Raw genomic sequence first — 21,689 nt, forward strand, 5'->3', positions numbered from 1 at the left:
GATTACCATCACATGGAAGAAATATCAGATGATGAACCATTCATTGTCCTTGTCAGCACAGTATGAACGTGACTTCCATCGAGAACTGGTAACTGCAGGTGGAATAGGTGGTACCTTAGTAGCTCGCTTCAAAATTACCCTAATGAAGAGAAAAGAAAGTGATGTGAATGAGATTTAAGTCCTAATTATAGGAGAAATTGAGAATGTCAGTCAGAAATAGATATGTGAATGTCTCTGGCTAACTACCCTGTATACAGGGACAATCACAGAGAAAAAAAATACAGAGGAAGGAAAGTACACTTCAGTTTCCAATAACCAGGTATTAAGTGTAAAAATTAGCCAGTTAAGCATGAAACTTGAACCGGATTGTCCGTTGTTTAGTGGAAGTGGCATATAAAGGTGTGGTGCAGTGATATTAATGAGCTCCCAATGGAGAGTCCAACCTCACACAAACCCAACCATGCATGGTTTGGGCTTGACTGAGAAATTTGTGAGATTTTGCACCTCTCTTTCGTATTGAGGAAATAATGTCTTTTGAATTTCCACTCATTAGGAGATAATTGTATCTAATTTAGTGTGTCAGCTTTGGTGGATGTGTTATTTTTCTTCCTTTAATGGCACCACTGGGCCCCTGGAGACTGCATTGGCTACATTGACCTAGTTACACCTCTCGGGGGGGGGGAGGGGGTCTATTTCTAGATTTTAGATCACCAAAGGTTTATAAAGTACCCTGTTCAGCTGGTCAATAGCAATACAATATTGTTAGTTCTTTCTACAAATTTGGCAGATGAAAACACTTGTAACCTCAAAATTTTGAGTTAAAAAGTTTTGAGATGAAAAAGTCAAAATTTTTGACTTTTGAGGTGAAAATCTTGAGATCAAAATTCCAAATATTGAGAAAGCAAATTCAAAATTTTGAAATTTGGGGACACATATTTTTTGTTTTAAGCCACCGTACTAGGTCGGTGAAGTTAGATCAGTTTTGAGACCAATTAGATATCTTAAAACCAACTGCAGTGACTGGCTCAGCAATGTTAAAAATTAAACAAGTGCAAGTGACAATTCTTTATTCACAGCTGTACATACTCAGATTAGTAGGAAGTATTTCCAATTGTGTTCTCTGTTTATAGTGGCTGGACTTACAAGGGTACTGCAAAGCTCTCCAAATCTTCAGTATTTTCACATAGTTTTTGGAATCTGCTAGCAATTTTGAGCACATGAGGACATGTCAGTAATAGAAATACTTTATCTGATTTTACACTGTGGAATATATATAAATATCTGAGCCCTAGCCGGGTGCTTCAGAATAGCTCTGTAACATCTCTTCTACTTCCTGTCTTCTTCTACTAAGTTTAAAACATGTAAATACATGTTAGAGAGAAAAATGTAATTTCTATGAAGTATAAATCTAAGCCCTGATGGGAGTCCCTGGGGACTTTAGCTGAGGCATTTTTACTTTTCAGATATTTAATGTTCTTTGATAGTGATTTTGCAGCCCAAGTGAAGCCAATGGGGGGGGGGGGAGGGGGAAAGTTATAACCACCCTTATGGATGCCAGCGCATACATGTTTTAATGCCCTCTAAATGTGTTTATTTTAAACAGTATTTAGCTCTCAAATATGCAAGGAAGAAATGTTATCATGACATGATATTGATAAAGAGTGGCAGGGGAATTTAAATTCCTTAACCATGCCTGCTAGCCATATGTTTGGTGAATAAAGTCACAACAACCAGATTAACTTAATTCTTACCATTCCTATGTAACTCTGTGCATCAAGAAGTGTAGGATACTGAAAGAAGCTTGATAGATGCATACAGACCTAATCTGTTTGACCCCAAAATATGGAGAATAACATTTTTCAGGGCCAAAAACCGGGAGAATAAGGGAAAATAGGGAGGTTGGTCATTTTCAACTGAAATTATATAAATACTCCTAAATAAATAGTCTACAGTACCGCTCATGTATAACTGGACATGTGTACGCGCACAGGATCGTATAAACAAGTACAATCGCGTATAAAATCGTTGACAAACAAATTGCCGCGTAGACACCTCGTATAATCCCTGTACGAGTTTATACGCAGGTTATGCTATTGTGCTCAATGAATAGGGGTTAAAGTCGCCGAAAGAATTAGTGAGATGTTTGAAACAGCCGTTTCTTAAATCGTAGTTTAAGACGTGATATTCACCTAGCATCGAAGAGGACGCAGGTAAAGTGTGTGCCGGCATAGAACTTAACTTTTTTATTTTTTGTCGTACACAAGTAGCCTACATGCGAACTGCACACATTCGGTACGCCGCATGTACAAACAAGTGACAACTTGTGTTTATTAAACTTGTGCAGGCGCGTATCCAGGGGGGGGGGCGTTGGGGGCACGCGCCCCCGGGTAAGAAAGAGAGGAGAGAAAAAAAGAGAGAATAAAAAAGGAAAAAAAAGAGGGGGAAAAAGAGAGAAAAAAGGAGAAAAGGAGGGAACAGAAGAAAAACGCCAAAGACACCGGGAAGAGAGAGAGGAACAGTGACATAATTACAGCGCTGATCCATATTATATACAGTACACAGGGTAGCCAGTGGCGTATCAAGGATTTCGGAAGGGGCATGCGCCTCGGCCTACCCCTTACACCGACAACTCCAATTTTGACGTTTCCATTTTCCCTCTCTCACTAATGTATATACTCTATATGGTATATCATATTACCCACGTGTGTGTATGGACGCCTTAAACAGTTGTACAATTGTGCTATGAAAAAAACTGTGGCTGGTCTCGAACTCGGCCGAGTCGTTGGGGAACATGGCGCATTTCGGTATTAGACCAGAATCTATATGCGAACTGCACTATACATGTGTTCTTCGATGCAACACTGCCATCCACAGATAAAATGTAATACACTCCAACCTGAATGCTAATTGTTACCCCACATCTAGTACCGTAACTCGTACAATTAATCTAAAAATAAATTTTGCATGAGATTTGAGAATTGAGCACATTTCCTGTGAATATCATGTAGTTGACCCAAAGGCGTATCATTGCCGTGGCGGAGGGGGGGGGGCTGACGCACCCATCACTTCTTGAGATTGTTCCCATCTGCATGAAAATGTGCGCCTCACAACCCTACGCCCACCCCTCTTATCGCTTCCCGATGACATGCTATACAATACGAGAATTATTACTGTTGACATTGTTAGGCGTGACTTCTCCTAAAGACATTTGAAATGACGAGATGAAAGTATTTTGGTATTTCAACATTAATCAGAAAATTTCTAAATTATACACTTGGATAAAAGTCGGGGGAGGGGTGGGAGGGGGCAATGTTCTATTCAGCTGAGAAGAAGGCCACTGCTACGAGTGTACACCCCTACCGGCCCGCTCCAATCCCCCCCTTACGACTTTACAAAAACATTGTTCATAGGCAAAACTGCATGGTGTATGGAGCCAATTTTAGACCTAATTGGTGGTCTAATTATGCCTCGGGGTGCACCAGTTAACATCAATTTTCAAAAAGAATTCAGGGACGGGGCTACTGAGATTTGCCTTCAACAAGCCAACGACCACACCTCCGCCATTTTTAAATTCTATGGCCTTTTCATAATAGTGCAGGACCTACCTGAGTCAGTTGGGATTTGCTACCCCCCCCCTTTGAAATCCTATATTAAAATGGGGGTTGAAAAGGGGTCCCATTCTCCTAGTCCTGCAAACCGATTTCAAGTAGTAGATAACCAATGCATCTGCCATTAAAATGTGGTACATGGCTACATGAAGGTAACATGCTACAGTATACTATTTACCTCTTTGCAAATACAAATACTAGTCATTGTTCTTAGTACATTTTGTTAGTTCTACACAATGAAACAATTTGAATCAAAAAAACATTTGATGTTATTTATAGAACTAGTTAGGCAACATGTCCTTACGTACATATGGCCTGTAGATTTGATCACAAGTATGCAACACAACCCATTACAATTTCACAAACTGACTGTTGAGAAATTATTATGTAAAGACTCACCAAAATCTCCGCCACAAAGGAAGTTATGTCATCAGTGATGTGTTCCCACTTGCTTTTTTCTTTCATTTTCTTGGAGGAAATGTACCAAAGAAATGTTGAAAATGGTATCACCTGGAGGTTAAAGAAAAATATAAAATAACTCAACTTTCCATTCACTAGATTTATCAAGATGAAAATTGGTCGGGTCTGTGATCATTTTTGTAACAGACATCAACGTCTTCCCTTGTTTCTTATTAATAAGTATATATGAATATTTTATATAGCTGTAATATCAGGGCAGCATATATATTGTTTTATATTTCTGTTTTTATTTTTGGGTATGTTGGACTGACATACAGATAGCTAACAGCACAGGACTAATATCATTATTAAAAGCACCTTTGCCTTTATCTTAAAGCTGCTCTTTAGGAATATGTTTTGCATCTGAGGTAATAAATACAGACAGTTATTTACAACACTTGAAGTGGTATCTGATCGACTCCATGTTACGGTCTATGAGTTGTGAACCCCCCCCCCCCCCCCCAATAAAAGACATATTTGGAAAATTGCTGGAATATTTCTAACAAATTTGTGAGCTATCTTCCATAGGACTGCAACAGAAAATATATGTAGAAAGCACATGTGCTGGAGTTTCCTGGAAATATCTCTTAAACGGCCAGTATTATAACTGAAGTGCAAATAATGTACATCTTATACAGAACACATTAAGAGAATCCTTCAACACTGTTGACCAATGGCTAAGAATGGAATTCTGAATTACTTTGGTTTTTACTCTGAGGACATGCATATGGTCCAGAAGGTTCATGCATGTTTTGTATTACTGACTGACAACAACATATCCACACATTACAGTAAACCCACTAAAGACTTCCATTTGTAATCCCTTAGTTTATAGCTCATGGACAAATGACATAAAACCTAGATTATCTTCAGATTTAAATTTCACATCAATTTTATTGGGTTTTAGATGTACTGAGAGGGGAAGGGTAAGAAAGGTTAGGATGGAAACAGAGAAATGATTCCTGTTAGTCATTCTACATGGTTCTAACTTAGTGTGGGTATGGTTCTAACTTAGTGTGTGTATGGGTCTCATTTTGTGTGCAGTGACTATATTTAATTGTTAGGGCACATGCACTTATGAATTAAATTGATTGTTTATGAGCCTGCCATACATTTTACTGGCTATTATTTGTGGAAGTTAGGCTGACAATCCAGAGGAGTCTGGCTGCGCTGTTAAGACCGATTACTACCCTTACCTGCCACCCAACACTATGACACACTGATAAATTAGAAGGGATCAAGTCATCTGAATATTTTGTTCCTTAATTTATGATGAATACACAAAACAAAATATGGACCCAGTACACTAAGCACATACACCTCTTTGTGTACTTTTACACAATGGTAAGCAATACAATGTATGACATGCATTGCCTCATATATGGTGTATGTAAGTTAGACTGAAGCCATTATCTTCTTCCCTAGGCCCTTAGGGAGTTTGCTGATCAAGCAAGATTCAAAACAATTACTGTTCCACCAGGATTAGGTAGTAACAAAATCACTTTCTACTCAGAATCAAATCTAATTATAACTACAACCCAGCTTACCAGTCCTGCTATACTCTAAGTATACACTAATCATTCCCATCAGCATATTGTAAACCATTCTGTGCAAGATCCACATCGTGTGACCCCCAAAGATCGTCTCAAGAAAGATTAATCCACATTTACCTAATGAGGAGATAAAGACAAAGACAATAAGAAACATATCTGAACTAGATGTTTAATGCAAACGATAAAATCCCTTGTTTTTGAGTTTGCCTTTATAATATTTACTCAACAGTTATTCCATTGCTCACAGATACACAAGCTTATGCTAAAATGACTCAATAATTGCAAGTTCATTCATTTTATTGCAAGGCACTTTTATTTTAAAGTTGAATAATTTTTGGAAATTTATCCATAAAGAAAACAAAAGGCAACACTTGGGAATATGTTTGCAATCCTATGGATTAGACTAACTTGGTCAGCACACTTTCTAATTAGGTACTTTTAACGTTGTTTGGTGCAGCAGGCCAATGAAGTTGTTCATCTTTGGGGCCATTCTCTGGAAAATGAAACTGGCATGAAAAAACTAAAGTGTTCATCAGGACCAGTTGCTATACTTTTTGTTTTAGAGGGATTCCTCAAGTTTTCTGTTTCATATTTTTTTCATTAAAATTACAACCATAACATACTAATTTGCATAAATTTGCATTATTGTAAGTTTTAGCCAAAATTTGTAGTTTTTAACTGTATATTTGTTTTTTCTACATCAGTATCTAGAAATAATATTTCAGTTATCAACTATCACATGGAGGCAGTTATACATGGGTTCATTTATTTCATTCCTAAAGTAGAGGTTCCTGATCTTCAATTCTTTGTTAATAATGGGTGCTAATTAGCATAATTTTGACCAAATTTTGACCAAAATAACTCAAAAGTTTTCGTAAAAAGTAACTGATGTGCCTTATGATGTCCACAATTGATATGCAACCGTTCTTGGTACAGACTGTTAGTTTTGCAAAATATCCAGTCAAATAATTATTCTAACGATTAACTAATAGCCTCTAATTAGTCATCACACACGTGACCGATGGTCACGTGTGGGACATTTATCAATGGAAATGCAGAATGTCACAGACATGACCAAACAATGTCACACACGTGACCCTCCAAATCATGGCAGTAAAACTGTCTTAAAGTAATTCCTATGGAATATCAACATTAGTGCTGTTCTTTGGTCATTACTAGAGTCACATTTGCACTGCAAAAATTGCATACTATGGACAGAAAATTCAGAATGTCACACACGTGACCCAACAATGTCACACACGTGACCGGATTTTTTTAGCTTATGTAGTATTATGCTAATTTTAAAAAGTGAAATATTGAGGTGAAATGTCTTGTTAGAATAGAAACACATTAAGGGAGAAACATGAGAAAGAAGGGTTAACCAGCCCTGTTAGAAACTGAGGAATTTGCCAATGTTTTTTTTGTGCAAATAAGCCAGTATCATTTCACGTCACACATGTGACCGACCTTTATATAACCTCTGCCAGCACATGAATGTTCTGTATTTGGCTAAGCTATATGGTTTTGTAAAAGAGACCCCTAGTGCATACTTAAGTACTACAATCAAATCAGTGCAATACTCAATACCTATCATTATCCTTGACAACTATTTAATATGATGGGATGGGTGGACCTTGAATAAATTACATAATATCCACTCAACCTGGAGACGGTGACAATAGAAAGCCTTTATTAGCATTATATGCCCACACAGGAATGAAACGGTTACATAATGAAACAATGTGTGTCTAATGACCATTAAAATTGGTCAGATTTGTAAGATTAGAGATGTACTTGGCATCAGAATTTCATCTTCTTGAAACCTACAGTTATGGTAAAATTTGTAGAGATGATGCTACAATTAGAGAAACACTGAATAAAAGAGGTCTCACAAAATCCCTAAGGCACAACCTTTAGCAGTGTTCTAACTAGATTGCTCATATGTTATGTCTTGTTTTGCAGTGATTGCAATTGATGGGGGTTGGGTGCTGGATGATAGACTTTCCGGTGGGGAAATTTCCCTTGAGGGATCATCTGATACGTCATGGAGTAAAAATATGCAATTAAACACTTGCATTCTCATGGAAGAGGGGGAGGGGTGGGTGGGGTAAAAATCAGGTGGTGGACCATACAATCATTACCCTGCTCATGTAAACTGTACACATTTCTTCCAAGAGCTGTTATCCGGATATGAAACTGGTAAATCCCTAAACAGGCTGATCTCAGTACTGAATATTTCCAGTTTACCTGATGAGAAAAAACAAAATGCATTTGGTCATCAGTTATAATGTTATTATTTATGTAAATTGACATCACCCAGTCTGCAAGTAGCTTCATTCTACCATGTAACATTGTCAAACACAGAACACAGCTACTATAAACATACAGTATGGTATGCTACTGTAGTTTCAAAATAAATTACTCAGTTATAATTATAATAACAATGTAAAGAAACTAAAGCAACTAGAATACAAATCTATAGACTGTACAAGATGAGTTCAAGGTCTCATAATGCTTCCCACAGTGTATATACAGCTCACCTAATACCAAACTAATTGAAATATAAAGAAACATTAATTTGAAATTGAGACAAGCATTGAATCTTCAATACAAACTTTAAGCAATACCACTAGCAATCCAGTCTGGTTTATATTCAATTGAGAAACACAAGTAATAACAATGTAACCCTGAAAACAGATGGAGCCTGAAGAAAACATGATGACTGTTTCGGTCACATAGTTTAGGAACCATTGGTTCACTGTTCTGTCTAGAGGTTGATGAATTTGTAGGATTTCGGAAATGATGACATTGTACTATAATTGATTGAGTTAAAGTACATATTTTTCTATCTGCAGACTTTGACATATAGTTGTTATTTCATAACATGTTGTTCGGTGCAGTCCTGTTGTGAGAGGGTGAGGGTTGGGTGGAGGCTACAGTTGTACGTCAGCTAAGTGCCCAGTGAAATATGTGATAAAGAATGATATACTTTTAACTTTGGATAAACAAAGACTTAAAAAAAGTGGATCTGGTGACACAACTGTGCATGGAACTGTGTCTGGCTCTCTATGTTACTGATTTTGTGTACACCTTATTTGAATGATGCTTCTTTAGCCTCACAAGATGTGATTGTGAATCTTAGAACTGGTGTGCGACAGTTTATCAGGAGTTTGGCTAAAATTAACAAAGAAGTAGGAAAGGAGATACAAACCCAACCATAATCTTCAGCTGATATGATAGACATCTTTGAGATGAATAATAAAGGTGGAGTTGATTTGCATTCTACTGTCCAATTTTATATTTCAAATCCTATTTCCAATATTTAAGCAAATGCTAAAAACAGTAATCTCTACTGTACTACAGTCAATAAATATCATAACAAACATAACACATTAAATTTCAAGATTATATCCATAGTTGTGTGACATATGTGTGACCTACCTAAATTAATCAAGGTGTTCTTGTTTGATGGAGTGTTCATTACAAATACTTCTAACACAAAGCTCAGCAATACAGACTTAGTTGACTTCTTTAATGTTTCTACAGCATTATGGAATATCTAAAATGGTATTTCAAGTTTTTTTTATTTTAATCTGAAGAAAATAAATACCTACACAGAAGACATATTTGTAGGTAACCCAAGCTACTTTCATATAAACCAACAAGTTGTCTTCCAGTTTTACAATTCTGGGAGTGTCAGGAGTTCTAGAAGACTTTATTCATATGAGTCTCTAGAAGGCAATTTTTATTTCAGTTTGGCAAATGGTAAAATGTACCAGAGGGTGTTGAGGTAGCTATTGTGTCATACTGTAGCAAGGTCATTACAAACATACCAAGTACTGGATTAATCCAGCAAGAATCCGATCGTTTTAATGTCCTTACTAGGGCGTAATCCTGTCAGTTGTATTTTGAGAAGATGAGTTAAAACTTTATATACATTATTTTAGTGAGAGTGAATGGAGATAAAAGAGTATTCCTCGATCTGCGACGCTATCCATAAAATCTACCACACATCTTTGAAACGTTATCATACTGTTCAACACTTACCATTAATGTGATTACCATCACATGGAGGAAATATCAGATGATGAACCATTCATTGTCCTTGTCAACACAGTATGAACGTGACTTCCATCAAAAACTGGTAACTACAGGTGGAATAGGTGATCCCCTAACAGCTCGCTTCATAATTAACCTAATGAAGAGAAAAGAAAGTGATGTGAATGAGATTTAAGTCCTAATTATAGGAGACATTGAGAATGTCAGTCAGAAATAGTCTCTGGCTAACTACCATGTATACATGAACAATCACAGAGAAAAAAATACAGAGGAAGGAAAGTACAGTTCAGTTTCCAATAACCAGGTATTAAGTGTAAAAACAATTAGCCAGTTAAAGCATCAAACTTGAACCGGGTTGTCCGTTGTTTAGTGGAAGTGGCACATAAAGGTGTGGTGCAGTGATATAAATGAGCTCCCAAAGGAGAGTCCAACCTCACACGAACCCAACCATGCATGGTTTGGGCTTGACTGAGAAATTTGTGAGATTTCGCACCTCTCTTTCGTATTGAGGACAGAATGTCTTTTGAATTTCCACCCATTAGGAGATACTGTAATTGTATCTAATTTAGTGTGTCAGCTTTGGTGGATGTGTTTTCATATTATTTTTCTTTATTTAATGGTACCAGGCCCTCGAGACTGCATTGGCTACATTGACCTAGTTACACCATTCTCGGGGGGAAGGGGGGTCTCTTTCTAGATTTTAGATCACCAAAGGTTTATAAAGTACCCTGTTCAGCTGGTCAATAGCCATACAATATGGTTAGTTCTTTCTACAAATTTGGCAGATGAAGACACTTATAACCTCAAAATTTTGAGTTAAAAGTTTTGAGAGATGAAAAAGTCAAAATTTTGACTTTTGAGGTGAAAATCTTGAGATAAAAATTCCAAATATTGAGAAAGCAAATTCCAAATTTTGAAATTTGGGGACACTTATATATTTTCTTAAGCTACCGTACTTAGTCGCCGAAGTAAGATCAGTCTTGAGACCAATTAGATTTCTTAAATCCAACTGCAGTGACTGGCTCAGCAATGTTTAAAAATTAAACAAGCATAAGTGACAATTCTTTATTCACAGCTGTACATTCTCAGATTAGTAGGAAGTATTTCCAATTGTGTTCATAGTGTTTATAGTGGCTGGACTTACAAGGGTAATGCAAAGCTCTCCAAATCTTCAGTACAGTATTTTCACATAGTTTCTGGAATCTGCATTTTGAGCACATGAGGACATGTCAGTAATAGAAATACTTAATCTGATTTTACTCTGTGGAATATATAGCTGAGCCCTGGCCGGGTGCTGGGGGCTTCAGAAGAGCTCTGTAACATCTCTTCTACTTCATGTCCTCTTGTACTAAGTATAAAGCATGTAAATACATGTTAGAGAGAAAAATGTAATTTCTATGAAGTATAAATCCAAGCCCTGGCGGGAGTCCCTGGGGACTTTAGCTGAGGCATTTTCACTTTTCAGATATTTAATGTTCTCTGATAGTGATTTTGCAGACCAAGTGGAGCCTATGGGGGAGGGGGGGGGGGCCAAGTGCTCACCACCCTAATGCCAGTGCCTGTATATGTTTGAATATGTTTATGTTAAATGGTAGTTAGCTCTCAAATATGCAAGGAAGACATGTTATCATGACATGATATTGATAAAGAGTGGCAGGGAAATTTAAATTCCTTAACCATGCTTGCTAGCCATCAGTTTGGTGAATCAAGTCACAACAACCAGATTTACTTCATTCTTACCATTCCTATGGAACTCTGTGCATCAAGAAGTGTAGGATACTGGAAGAAGCTTGATAGGTTCATAGGTCCTGATCTCCTCTATCAAGTACAGTCTCTGTCTTCATAATTACTAGAGGGTTTCTTCCTACCGTTGAATTATTACATCATGGAGCCGTCAGACTGAGCCTCAGTGATTTCTAAATCAAAAGTGAAACACTAAACATGAAATCAAATTAGTTATTCAGATATTTTTAGACTTCAGAAACAAAAGTATACTCACTTACAAAGAAAACCCATGGTAGCAGTTCCACTTTGATCCAATCATTGATCATTTTATGTTAGTGATTAGTGTTTGGTTTCTGAAGCTTTTTGAAAGTTCTTAGGAACTTTTGCATTCAGATAGCAACGTGACACTACAGCAGTTTTGTGAGCAATCAACTTTACATGTTAGTTGTAAAAGACCCCTACACCTTTAGTAAGTAAATTATGTAAAAGTGCATATAATTGATTTGTGATATTGAAGCTAAAGATACGTCAATAGGAACTGAGCATTACCAGCACAAACCCTGGAAATTCTGGATATGTTCCAATAATGGGTTGTCTTTGACCAGCAAGGGAAGTCTAAAGCACTGCAGTATTATGGGTGACAAACTACAAAAATGTTTGTATATGATATGGGATATTGAATCTCAATCTCTGGAAAACCTTGCACTTCATTTGACCTTTACTCACTGGCAGGTTAGTACTTAAATCTACAATATACCAGGAGAGGAAACAACTCCAGAGTACTTTAAGAGTAGGTTTTTATGACTACATAGTTTGAATAAAGGCCGTGGCTATTCTTACGACTAGTCGTAACAATTATTTATAAACTATTCTTACGACATCGGCGAATTCATGCGAATTAAAAGTAAATAAAGCAACTGCGCATGTAGTAGGGGTAACCCTAACCCTAACACTCAATCCAACCCTTACCCTAAACCTAACCCTAACCGGAAATTATTGTTTCTCCTGGTCGTAAAAAAAGTACTCCTAGTCGTAAAAATAGCAACTGTGCATGCGCAAAAGGGTATTATTGTTACAACTAGTCGTAAGAATATTTAGCCACTTTGTTGAATAAAACCTTTCAGATACAGTACTTGGATGATCTCGCAAATGTAGAACACTTCCTCAATAAACTAATGTGATCAGTATTCTGAGGGAGGAAACCCTCTCCTTCAACTTGTAACCAACTAACAGGCTAGCATCACCATATTTCAGCTAGTCCTACATTGTGCTGATCCTAGGACACGCTTTATGCTGGCATTGCGAACTTTTGAATGTTGTCATTAAAACCATTGGACTAGGCCATCGTTAGGCTGCACTTTTCTTATATGACTAAAGAAGACCTAAGCCATAACTTCAACGTTATGATGTCCCTGTCCTTGTAGGTACATAGCCTAACAATATGAAAGGAAAACACGACATACATTTCTTCTTTGGCAATTGCAATATACTTAGTCTGTTTCTTTCAGTATCACCATCTGGAATATATTGCAATATCTTCATATTAGTAAGCCAGTACTGTAGCTTCAGGGAATCACGTTAAACAAACAGAGAAGTACAAGTTGTACAACCATACAACCGTTCTTCAAACGCTGCTTTACACTGTGTCGTTGGTTTGTTTAGATTTTGAAGATGAGACTTGTTCAAGTCGTTTCATTGGCCACGAGGGAAATACCCCTCTTTTTCAGATAAATGATCAATCTTGTATGTATGTATGTATATTAGATCCTCCTGCAAGCAGGAACTCGCGAAGAAGCCTAATTGGCTTATCAAAGCCGCAAGCTGACCGAAGTCAGTCTCTCACATTCATATTTAACGTCCATGATTATGAATTGTTAATTGTCAACAACCCTGTAACTGGACGACATACATTAATCTGGGAGTGACTCGAACCGGGGACCTTATGATTGAAAGGCACCGGTGTTAACCACTGAGCTAACACTCCACATCTTCCAATCTTCCAATTCAAATAATAGCAATCAGTGGCGTAGCTACGGGGGGCGTGAGGGCGACAGCCCCCATGAAAGCTCGTCGCCCCCCAGTCGCCCCCCCCCCCTCACTGGGATTTTGGGTGTCGAAAAAAAATTACATGTGCGAAAAAAAATATATCATTGGTCTGAATGGTCTCGAATCTCCATGATGACCACTCATGAACGACCCTTCGACCACGGACCGGCAGTAGGCTATAGTTGCTGAAAACCTGACGTGACATAGCTCATAGGCCGAGAAGTCTACAGTAGTCGCACTGTACTGAAAACGCATGTTAACGACCGTCGAATAATATCATTCTTGCTCTACAAGACTACAGAACACATAATGTTTACTACTGAATCTGTGTGTTCGACTGTTCGGGCAAACTTTGCCTTTGTCACTCTTTTTTTTAAATATCCATAATCCCTAACATGCAAATAAATACTAATACAAACAGCCTATCATTATCTTGTAACCAGTGCGTATTAACTGATCAAACAAGCTAGTGAGCAATACTATACCCTTATAGAAAGGTAGTCTCCAGGTACTTGAATGCCAAAGAAGATGTTAATAGGTAAAAAATGCTGACATCATACACATGTTTCTCACATCATTGCTCGCGTCATTGCCTCAATACCCTGTTACATTTTCAATCTGGTTTTCACTTCTGGGACGTACCCTGATGCTCTTAAAACCACTAACAACCAAATTTTCAAGAAAGGAGGCAACACTATCATTGAGAACTACCCCCCCCCCCCCCCCACGGACTCGAATGGACTGCTGGCGCCCTTTTCAGCTTTTTAAGCATGTTTTACTTCGCGATTATTGACTTTTTTATTTCACTCTCATCTACCTATTGACATTTGTCACATTTTGTTGGTGTAGTTTACTGACAAAGTGCTCTAACGTACGGCGGTATTTAATTTATCGGCACTTAATTCTGTTGTACGAAACTCTTTCCAAGAACTGTACGGGGTTTTCGATCTATTTTTTTCGAAAACATGAGCACTCACAAAGATACCACGGGGATTGTGATAAAGCGCATGTACTTTCAACACCCATATAAACTTCCACTTGTCACAAATGTCGATGACACATATTTATTCTTCGTTTACCTCCAATTAGCAAGGCCCGGAAAGAGTCATTTCCGGCAATCTAGGGAAAATCTTTACTCAAAAAAAATCTGTACGCTCCGAGCCAACCTGTGGTGGCGCTCCGCTTAGATAGTGTCGAAAGCCCCCCTATAGGCCATTCTCGCCCCCCCCCCCCGACCAATACCCCTAGCTCCGCCACTGCCGGCCAATCAGTCTATCACCCAAATAATATTTTAGACGCAATCTAGTTCGGTCATTTCAGTATGTTACTTGGCTGAAAGCCCAGTCAATCTTTCTTTATTTTCCACACGCAATTTTCAGATTTGTCGAAAACTGTCAATGCCGGTGTCAAACTCACAAAAGATTTGTCATGATATTTCAAAGTAACTTACCAGATTGTTTTTTTTTTCTATTTCACTAAACTCTTTGATGACCATATCATAACATGGGATCTCAAAATAAAGGATGTTGAGAAAACTTTAGAGCACCTAAGAAGGCCTGGGAAGTGTCATTTCCAACGATCTGGGAGGCCCTTTTAGCTAAAAATTTACGGTACGCTGCGCGCCAACTCATAGTGGCGCTCCGCTTAGATAGTAACAAAAAAATGGTCAAGCCCCCCAGAAAATGTTCAAGCCCCCCAGCGCCCCCCCCCCACTGAAAAAAATCCTGGCTACGCCACTGAAAGCAATTTACAACAAAATGGCAAATTCCTTGTATCTAGGAGTGAGGTCTTCAACATTATGCTGCGAAATGTCAATTCATCATTTTGCACCTCGATAATTTTCTGGTAATTTTGCGTTCATAGAATCTTCTATAGCCGCTTGAAGTGTATACGTGTTATGGGTCGTAGCGTATAAGTCTTATGGAAAAGACAAAACAATACTTAGTTATTACACTGCAACTCACCAAATTACAATTTGGACGGCATCTTGACTATTCACAACAGATCTTCCGAAGTCCAAATATAAAAGGGGTCCGGCACTAAATATATAATAAAAACGCAATATGCAAATAATGAAAATATTTTGATGGTCTTGACCATTCCAGTAAAGCAAAGATAAGGGGCTAGTGTAAGTTCCAAAGAAAAACGCGTACTATCGCCTAGCGAAATCTATCGTGATAGTATTTCGTCACTACAAGTGTCACCAAGACAGCATGAAAATTAGACATGTTTGGCACTTTTCAGGATATTGTTTACTACGAGCTCACAAAGAAGTCAATATTTTATCATTTCTAAAGACTTTTGAAATGACGAGATGAAAGTATTTTGGTATTTCAACATTAATCAGAAAATTTCTAAATTATACACTTGGATAGAAGTCGGGGAGGGGTGGGAGGGGGGCAATGTTACATTCAGCTGAGAAGAAGGCCACTGCTACGAGTGTACACCCCTCCCCCCCCCCTTATGACTTTACAAAAACATTGTTCATAGGCAAAACTGCATGGTGTATGGAGCCAATTTAAGACCTAATTGGTGGTCTAATTATGCCTCGGGTGCACCAGTTAACATCAATTTTCAAAAAGAATTCAGGAGACGGGGCTACTGAGATTTGCCTTCAACAAGCCAACGACCACACCTCCGCCATTTTTAAATTCTCTAGCCTTTCCATAATAGTGTAGGACCTACCTAAGTCAGTTGGGATTTGCTCCCCCCCCCCCTTGAAATCCTATATTAAAATGGGGGTTGAGAAGGGGTCCCATTCTCCTAGTCCTGCAAACCGATTTCAAGTAGTAGATAACCAATGCATCTGCCATTAAAATCAGTTACATGGCTACATGAAGGTAACATGCAATAATGTGTACCTCTTTGTCAGGCATTATTGTATGTAGGAATAATATACTGGTTTGGCAACATGTCCACCCAACGGCTATTTACAGAATAACTGGACGCGAGCAAGACTGCATTTTCTGATTTTTTTTATGCAATTATACAATAGTGATTTTAACATCGGTCAGTTCAGTTCTTAAACTTCACACTAGTATTTTTTAGCACAACCTTAATTTAAGTTTAGACAAAAATTATAGTCTAACTACGCCCCAGAATTGTTTCAGTCGGAGGACTCCCACAACCCCGTACATGGAACTGCATTCAACGACTACTCCACAGCAACAACATCAAAACTTTCGGATCCACATATAGTCTGACCATAAATGTTCGTTCCCCTTCCTAAATTGATCGGGAGAATTTTGGAATGTGAACCCACGTTACTGGGTACTAAACCATACAGGAGAGTCGATCCTTTTTCAGGATTGGAGAGGCAAACTTACCGCTCATGCACTTAATCAGAAATATACACAAATTAGCCACAAGATGTACCTCCTCCTTTATGTTCTACACCCTTCCCCATATCTATGTAGACATGTGACAAATCACTTGATTGGCGTAGGAAGGGAGCAAAAAATGAATTGGTTGGGGAGGGGGTCGGGGGCATCCCAATTAAGTAAACAATACACATTTTGTCATTATTGTGACCCACATAGAACACTGAAAAATTTCAAAATTTCCATATCAAAATTTTAATTATTTTATCCCGAAAGTTTTGAATATTTCTGGGAATTTCAACCCTTTTTCAAAATTGAAACCCTTTTCTTGAAAATCAAATTTGTCTTAAAATTGCAATCTGTAATATAACCGAAATTCTCAACATTAAACTACTTTTTCTAAAATTTAAAACCTCTTCGATTGATTTCGACCTCTTTAATTCCCTTCGTGTAAAATGTCGATTTCTTTTTGTTTTAAATTTAAACTATTGAAATGTTGACTTCTCAACTAAAAATATTAGCGTTTTATCTCAAACTTGTATTGCCATTGCATTTCTCGAAGTCAAGATTTCTCTTTTATACAAATTTCAACTATTTTTTTCTCAAAAAATAAACTTTTCTTGATGAGGATGGTAATAAGTAAAACGGGAGAAAAGGGGGGGGGGGGGCTACATGAATTAACTATTACAATTATTGGTGAAATGTCGACATAGTATTTTGATTTGAGCAATTACGAGGTACGTGAAAAGACAAAACATCGTTTGATTGCCTGACACTCTCTTGCTGGTGCAAATATTTAACTGCATAATACAGCACTGGCATGGAATGGAATTAATTACAAGGTGGTTGGGTGGGGAGGGGATGAAAAAAGTTGTGTCGTTACATTTATTCCAATAAGTTCATAATGATCAATTTATTATGATTATTTGTAAAAACAAACATGTAACTTGACACAGACACGTTTTGTCTGCACGATGTGTCTGCAAGATGTGTGTGACGGAACAAGGATGTTCAATTTATGTTATTCCATGTAGGTTTTGATATTCATAAAACATGTACGCCTTCAAATCATTTGAAACAGACGGTTTTCGAACTTTTTTGTTAATTGTTTGTTTATGCATCCACTAACAGATAATAAGGTGCACGGGTGGATGAGTACATAAAATGCTTTTTTGCCCAAATTTTAACCGTTGGTGGGGGAGGGGGGTGCACTGGGACTAACACCCTACCGCTTAGGGAGAAATGTCAATGATACAGGATAGTTTGATCTACTTGATATAGGTTGTGTTGTATTATTTACTTCCTCGACCCTTTCCTTACTACATACCCAATCGACGTCAGTTTATAAACTGTCTGTTTCCACCGGGCATGTATAACTTTACCTAAATTTATTTCTATTGGCGCCAAAATGTCTGTTACAAATCTCAAACATCACCCGCGAACAGCTGGGAAACACCTGTATATGAATATCGGTGACTCGTGCTGTTGAATACCTGTGCACATCTAGTATATATCAGTATCACTGACAATGAATGGTTTAGTGTTATATCAGTGGAGTTGCAGAGTACGTAGTATATTCGTGGGAGTTGTTTGTTACCATTGACTTGTTGAGTGGTTATTGAGATGGATTGTTTAATGGAGAGGAACCGCTGTGAATAGTTAAAACAGTAATTATTGATCAGAGAGATAACTTGACGGTATGGTATAGAGGCATAGGCTAGGATGTGTACAAAGGCCAGGCCAAACTTAGGTAGGCTATAGGTTAGACTAGTAATACAGTTATATGTTAAAAATCTCAAACATCACCCGCGAAAAGCTAGAATTACTACTTTTAGCAAGAGGACATGCTTATCAAATCTAACTAATAAATGATACAAATCTTAGCCTATAGTTGTTGACTGATTATCAAAAAATTCCAAATTAAAGCAGATCTTAAATATAAAGGAATTTAAAAAAATACAATCGAGACACTGAGTCTCCTTTAGGGATCTTAACTTAAGCGAATAATGAAACCAGCGATTAACATTCTAGGTGAGCTGATGCCTATCCTTTACTTTGAAAACAATTACTTCATTCTAGCTAGCAAAAAGTATCCATAGACAAACTTTGGAACTTTGTAATCCCTTCAAAAAATTTAAATCAAGAAAATGGTTCAATTCGATTTTACTCGTACATAATATAGCCTTATATATAGGCGTGAATACAAGTCAATGACATTTTACAATTATTATTGTAATCACCTAACTTACTAAATCTACCAGGTCAGACATATGAGCCACTTGTGTGAGAAACCTGCAGCTTTTTACCGAGCAGGCTGACTGAAATAATGTTATTTAATAACTGATTATTAGTTGAATAACCTAACTCCTGCCAATATACCTGACACTTATTGTGATATTTAATTTTGTTAAATACTGTTTAGGGCCTAGAGCTTTGAGCCTCTATAAAACAGTATTCCTATTAAGTCTAATGATAATCAAATACAATACATAGTTATTAAAAAGGAATCTTTAGTCCATGTCTTTCCAGCAGCAACTAGATCGTGGTGTTCTTCTCACAGCTGGTTTGTCTTAATTTTGCCCACTTAATTATAAAAACTGTACGTCATTTCCAAGCCAACAGACTTATTATGGCCACATGATATTTAAAAAGTAAAATGGTTTTGAAATTGAAAGTGCGCTACTTATTTTACCCTGCTGCAACACTCAATAGCAGAAGTTTGCCAGAGCCGTAGCTCTAAAGCCCGGGTCACATCTGCGCGATTCAACACGCGATTCAACTCGCAATACAATTGAAGGTTGAATCGCGTAGTTAGACACGGGTATCAACTTGTTGCGCAATCAACGTTGCGCAGTTGATTTGCAATAGATCAATGTCCTAATCAGCGCAACTTCTCAGAAGCAACTTTTCTTATTCGCGTGATTTTAGTTGCGAGTTGAATCGCGTGTTGAATCGCACAGATGTGACCCGGGCTTAACGGTAAATGTTCCGCTAACTGTTCACACCCGATGAACTCCATAGTAACATAAGATATTTCAATGAAGACCCAATTAACCTGATGAAACTTTAAGGTAATAATTAATTAGTATAATTAAACACTTCAAGGATATGAAGTGTTTTCAGATAACAATATTATTCGTTAAAAAATGTAAAAAGCGGATGGTACTATTTAATTGGAAGAAACGATAAAGTTTAGAAAGTTAAGATCATAAGCATTACCCAATTTAGGAATATCTACAAACACAAAGAAAGAACAAAGCTACATTTCTAAAAAATCTACTAGAAGTTATGTCAAACTTAAACCGTAACTTAGGAATGAATTTGATAAAACACTAATGGACATCATCATTTATCCAAATCGTATTAATTAGAAATAATTATAATTCAAGCAGAATAGTCGGATTTGGATCAATATTTAATAATTTGTATATTAAATTTTGAGTTTAAGCCTCGCCAACCTTCTCTCTTGAAACTTGAATTTGAGCTACCGTACATCTGTTCTCTAAATTGCATTTTAATTATAAGAAACAACCTATATTGATTTAAATATAATTCCCCCAAATCTCCTTAAACTTGATAAAAACCTGGTATTAGTTAGAGTAGAAGTTTCCTTTTCATGATTCATATAACATTAAATTACATTTGCATTCTGAAAGTTCTAAATCAAAATACAAATAAATGTGATCAATATTTTTCTTCAAAAGATAGATAATCTCAATTATTATTGACCCATTTCTTATAAAATTCTCAACCCGTCAATGAGATTTGTTTCATATTAACTAATGAATACAAATGTGTAGCCTCACATTCTTATTTTATTAAACCTTACTAGCTATAAAAACTTTAATGAATAATTTAATTGTAAAACAATCAAACTAACCCTTTAATCCTACATTACCACTTTATTTTCTCTAATCTAATGTAATTATTCCTGTTTATATTTGTGTCCCCATAAAATCAGCCCCTTATTTCCGTTCTAATAACTGATTCCGTCTTACAAATAAACACGACCTAAATGTCCTAGTTTATCGCTTTATTTTCCTTTATCTTTTTTCGTTATTTTTATTTTATTATAATTATTCTAAACCTAACCAAATCCAATCTATTTATCTCTATCTACTCTATTATCAGTAACTATATTCTTTCATTCTAGATTCCTATCTCCTGTGTGTGGCTAGTAGACTGCTTTCCTAGAGTTGATGAGTCTGGTCTGAACCTTATCCTTGAGTCTGGTCTCTCTCTCTCTATCCTGAGTTCTCTCCAGACGCTGCGGATCTCTGACTACAAAAGGAGACTAACAAATGAAGAGTTGGCGGCCATCTTGTCTTACTCCTCACAGTGTACAAGCTTGAAGGAGCTGATGTAAGTATTCCGGTGTAGATGTTAGAATCATCATAACAGTTAGACAGGGAATTAATTTAATTAATAAAAGTTATCAATATTAAACTAGCAATAGAGAATGTAAAGTCTGCTGTATTTTAATGTCAAAGATTGGATGTAATTAGTTTATTTGGATTTATTTGAATAATTAGGTCATCGTGAAAGGAATTATGTAGAATGTTACAATAAATAAACAAAAAATATAATGGATTAATAGGGAATATTTTAAGAGGGTGTTGGTAAGAGAGGGGTAGGGGTGGGTGGTGGTTGTTTAAAATGTTCTTTGTTTATTTTAATGTTAACATTTCACTAAATAGGTTTTTGAATTACAGGAATGTTTATTAGGATAAAATAAGAGATATATAGACAAGGAAATTGGATTTTAATAATTCTAGCGAGTAAAATTAATATTATAAAGTAAAGTTTTATAAAGAATAACTGTTAATTTTGACTGAAACCTCAGAAACAGTTGATTTTCAATTATGTACAATTAATTTAAGAAACAAAAGAGATTGAAAATCGTTATTAATTTTAATGTA

The 21,689-nt window shown here is 36.8% G+C and overlaps 3 protein-coding genes across 6 annotated transcripts in view; 2 read left to right on the forward strand and 1 right to left on the reverse strand.

Annotated features, from left to right (window-relative positions):
• LOC139970080 (uncharacterized) overlaps positions 1–14,179 on the reverse strand; it is a 496,120-nt gene extending 481,941 nt beyond the window's left edge. The window contains exons 1-2 of one of the 2 annotated variants that reach the window (XM_071975727.1): positions 12,868–14,179; positions 11,420–11,595 (exon numbers count right to left, since the gene is read on the reverse strand). The gene's annotated coding sequence lies outside the window, so the exon portion shown is untranslated. The remainder of the gene's footprint in view (positions 1–11,419; positions 11,596–12,867) is intronic. The other variant, XM_071975724.1, reaches the window with a different exon arrangement.
• LOC139970032 (uncharacterized) overlaps positions 1–21,689 on the forward strand; it is a 445,342-nt gene that overhangs the window by 190,838 nt on the left and 232,815 nt on the right. The gene's annotated exons all lie outside the window — the stretch shown is intronic.
• The window catches only part of LOC139970009 (NLR family CARD domain-containing protein 4-like), a 261,218-nt gene that overhangs the window by 63,535 nt on the left and 175,994 nt on the right, over positions 1–21,689 (forward strand). The window lies entirely within an intron of this gene.

This window comes from Apostichopus japonicus, chromosome 7 (genome assembly GCF_037975245.1).
Source record: "Apostichopus japonicus isolate 1M-3 chromosome 7, ASM3797524v1, whole genome shotgun sequence".
NCBI classification, from domain to species: Eukaryota; Metazoa; Echinodermata; class Holothuroidea; order Aspidochirotida; family Stichopodidae; genus Apostichopus; species Apostichopus japonicus.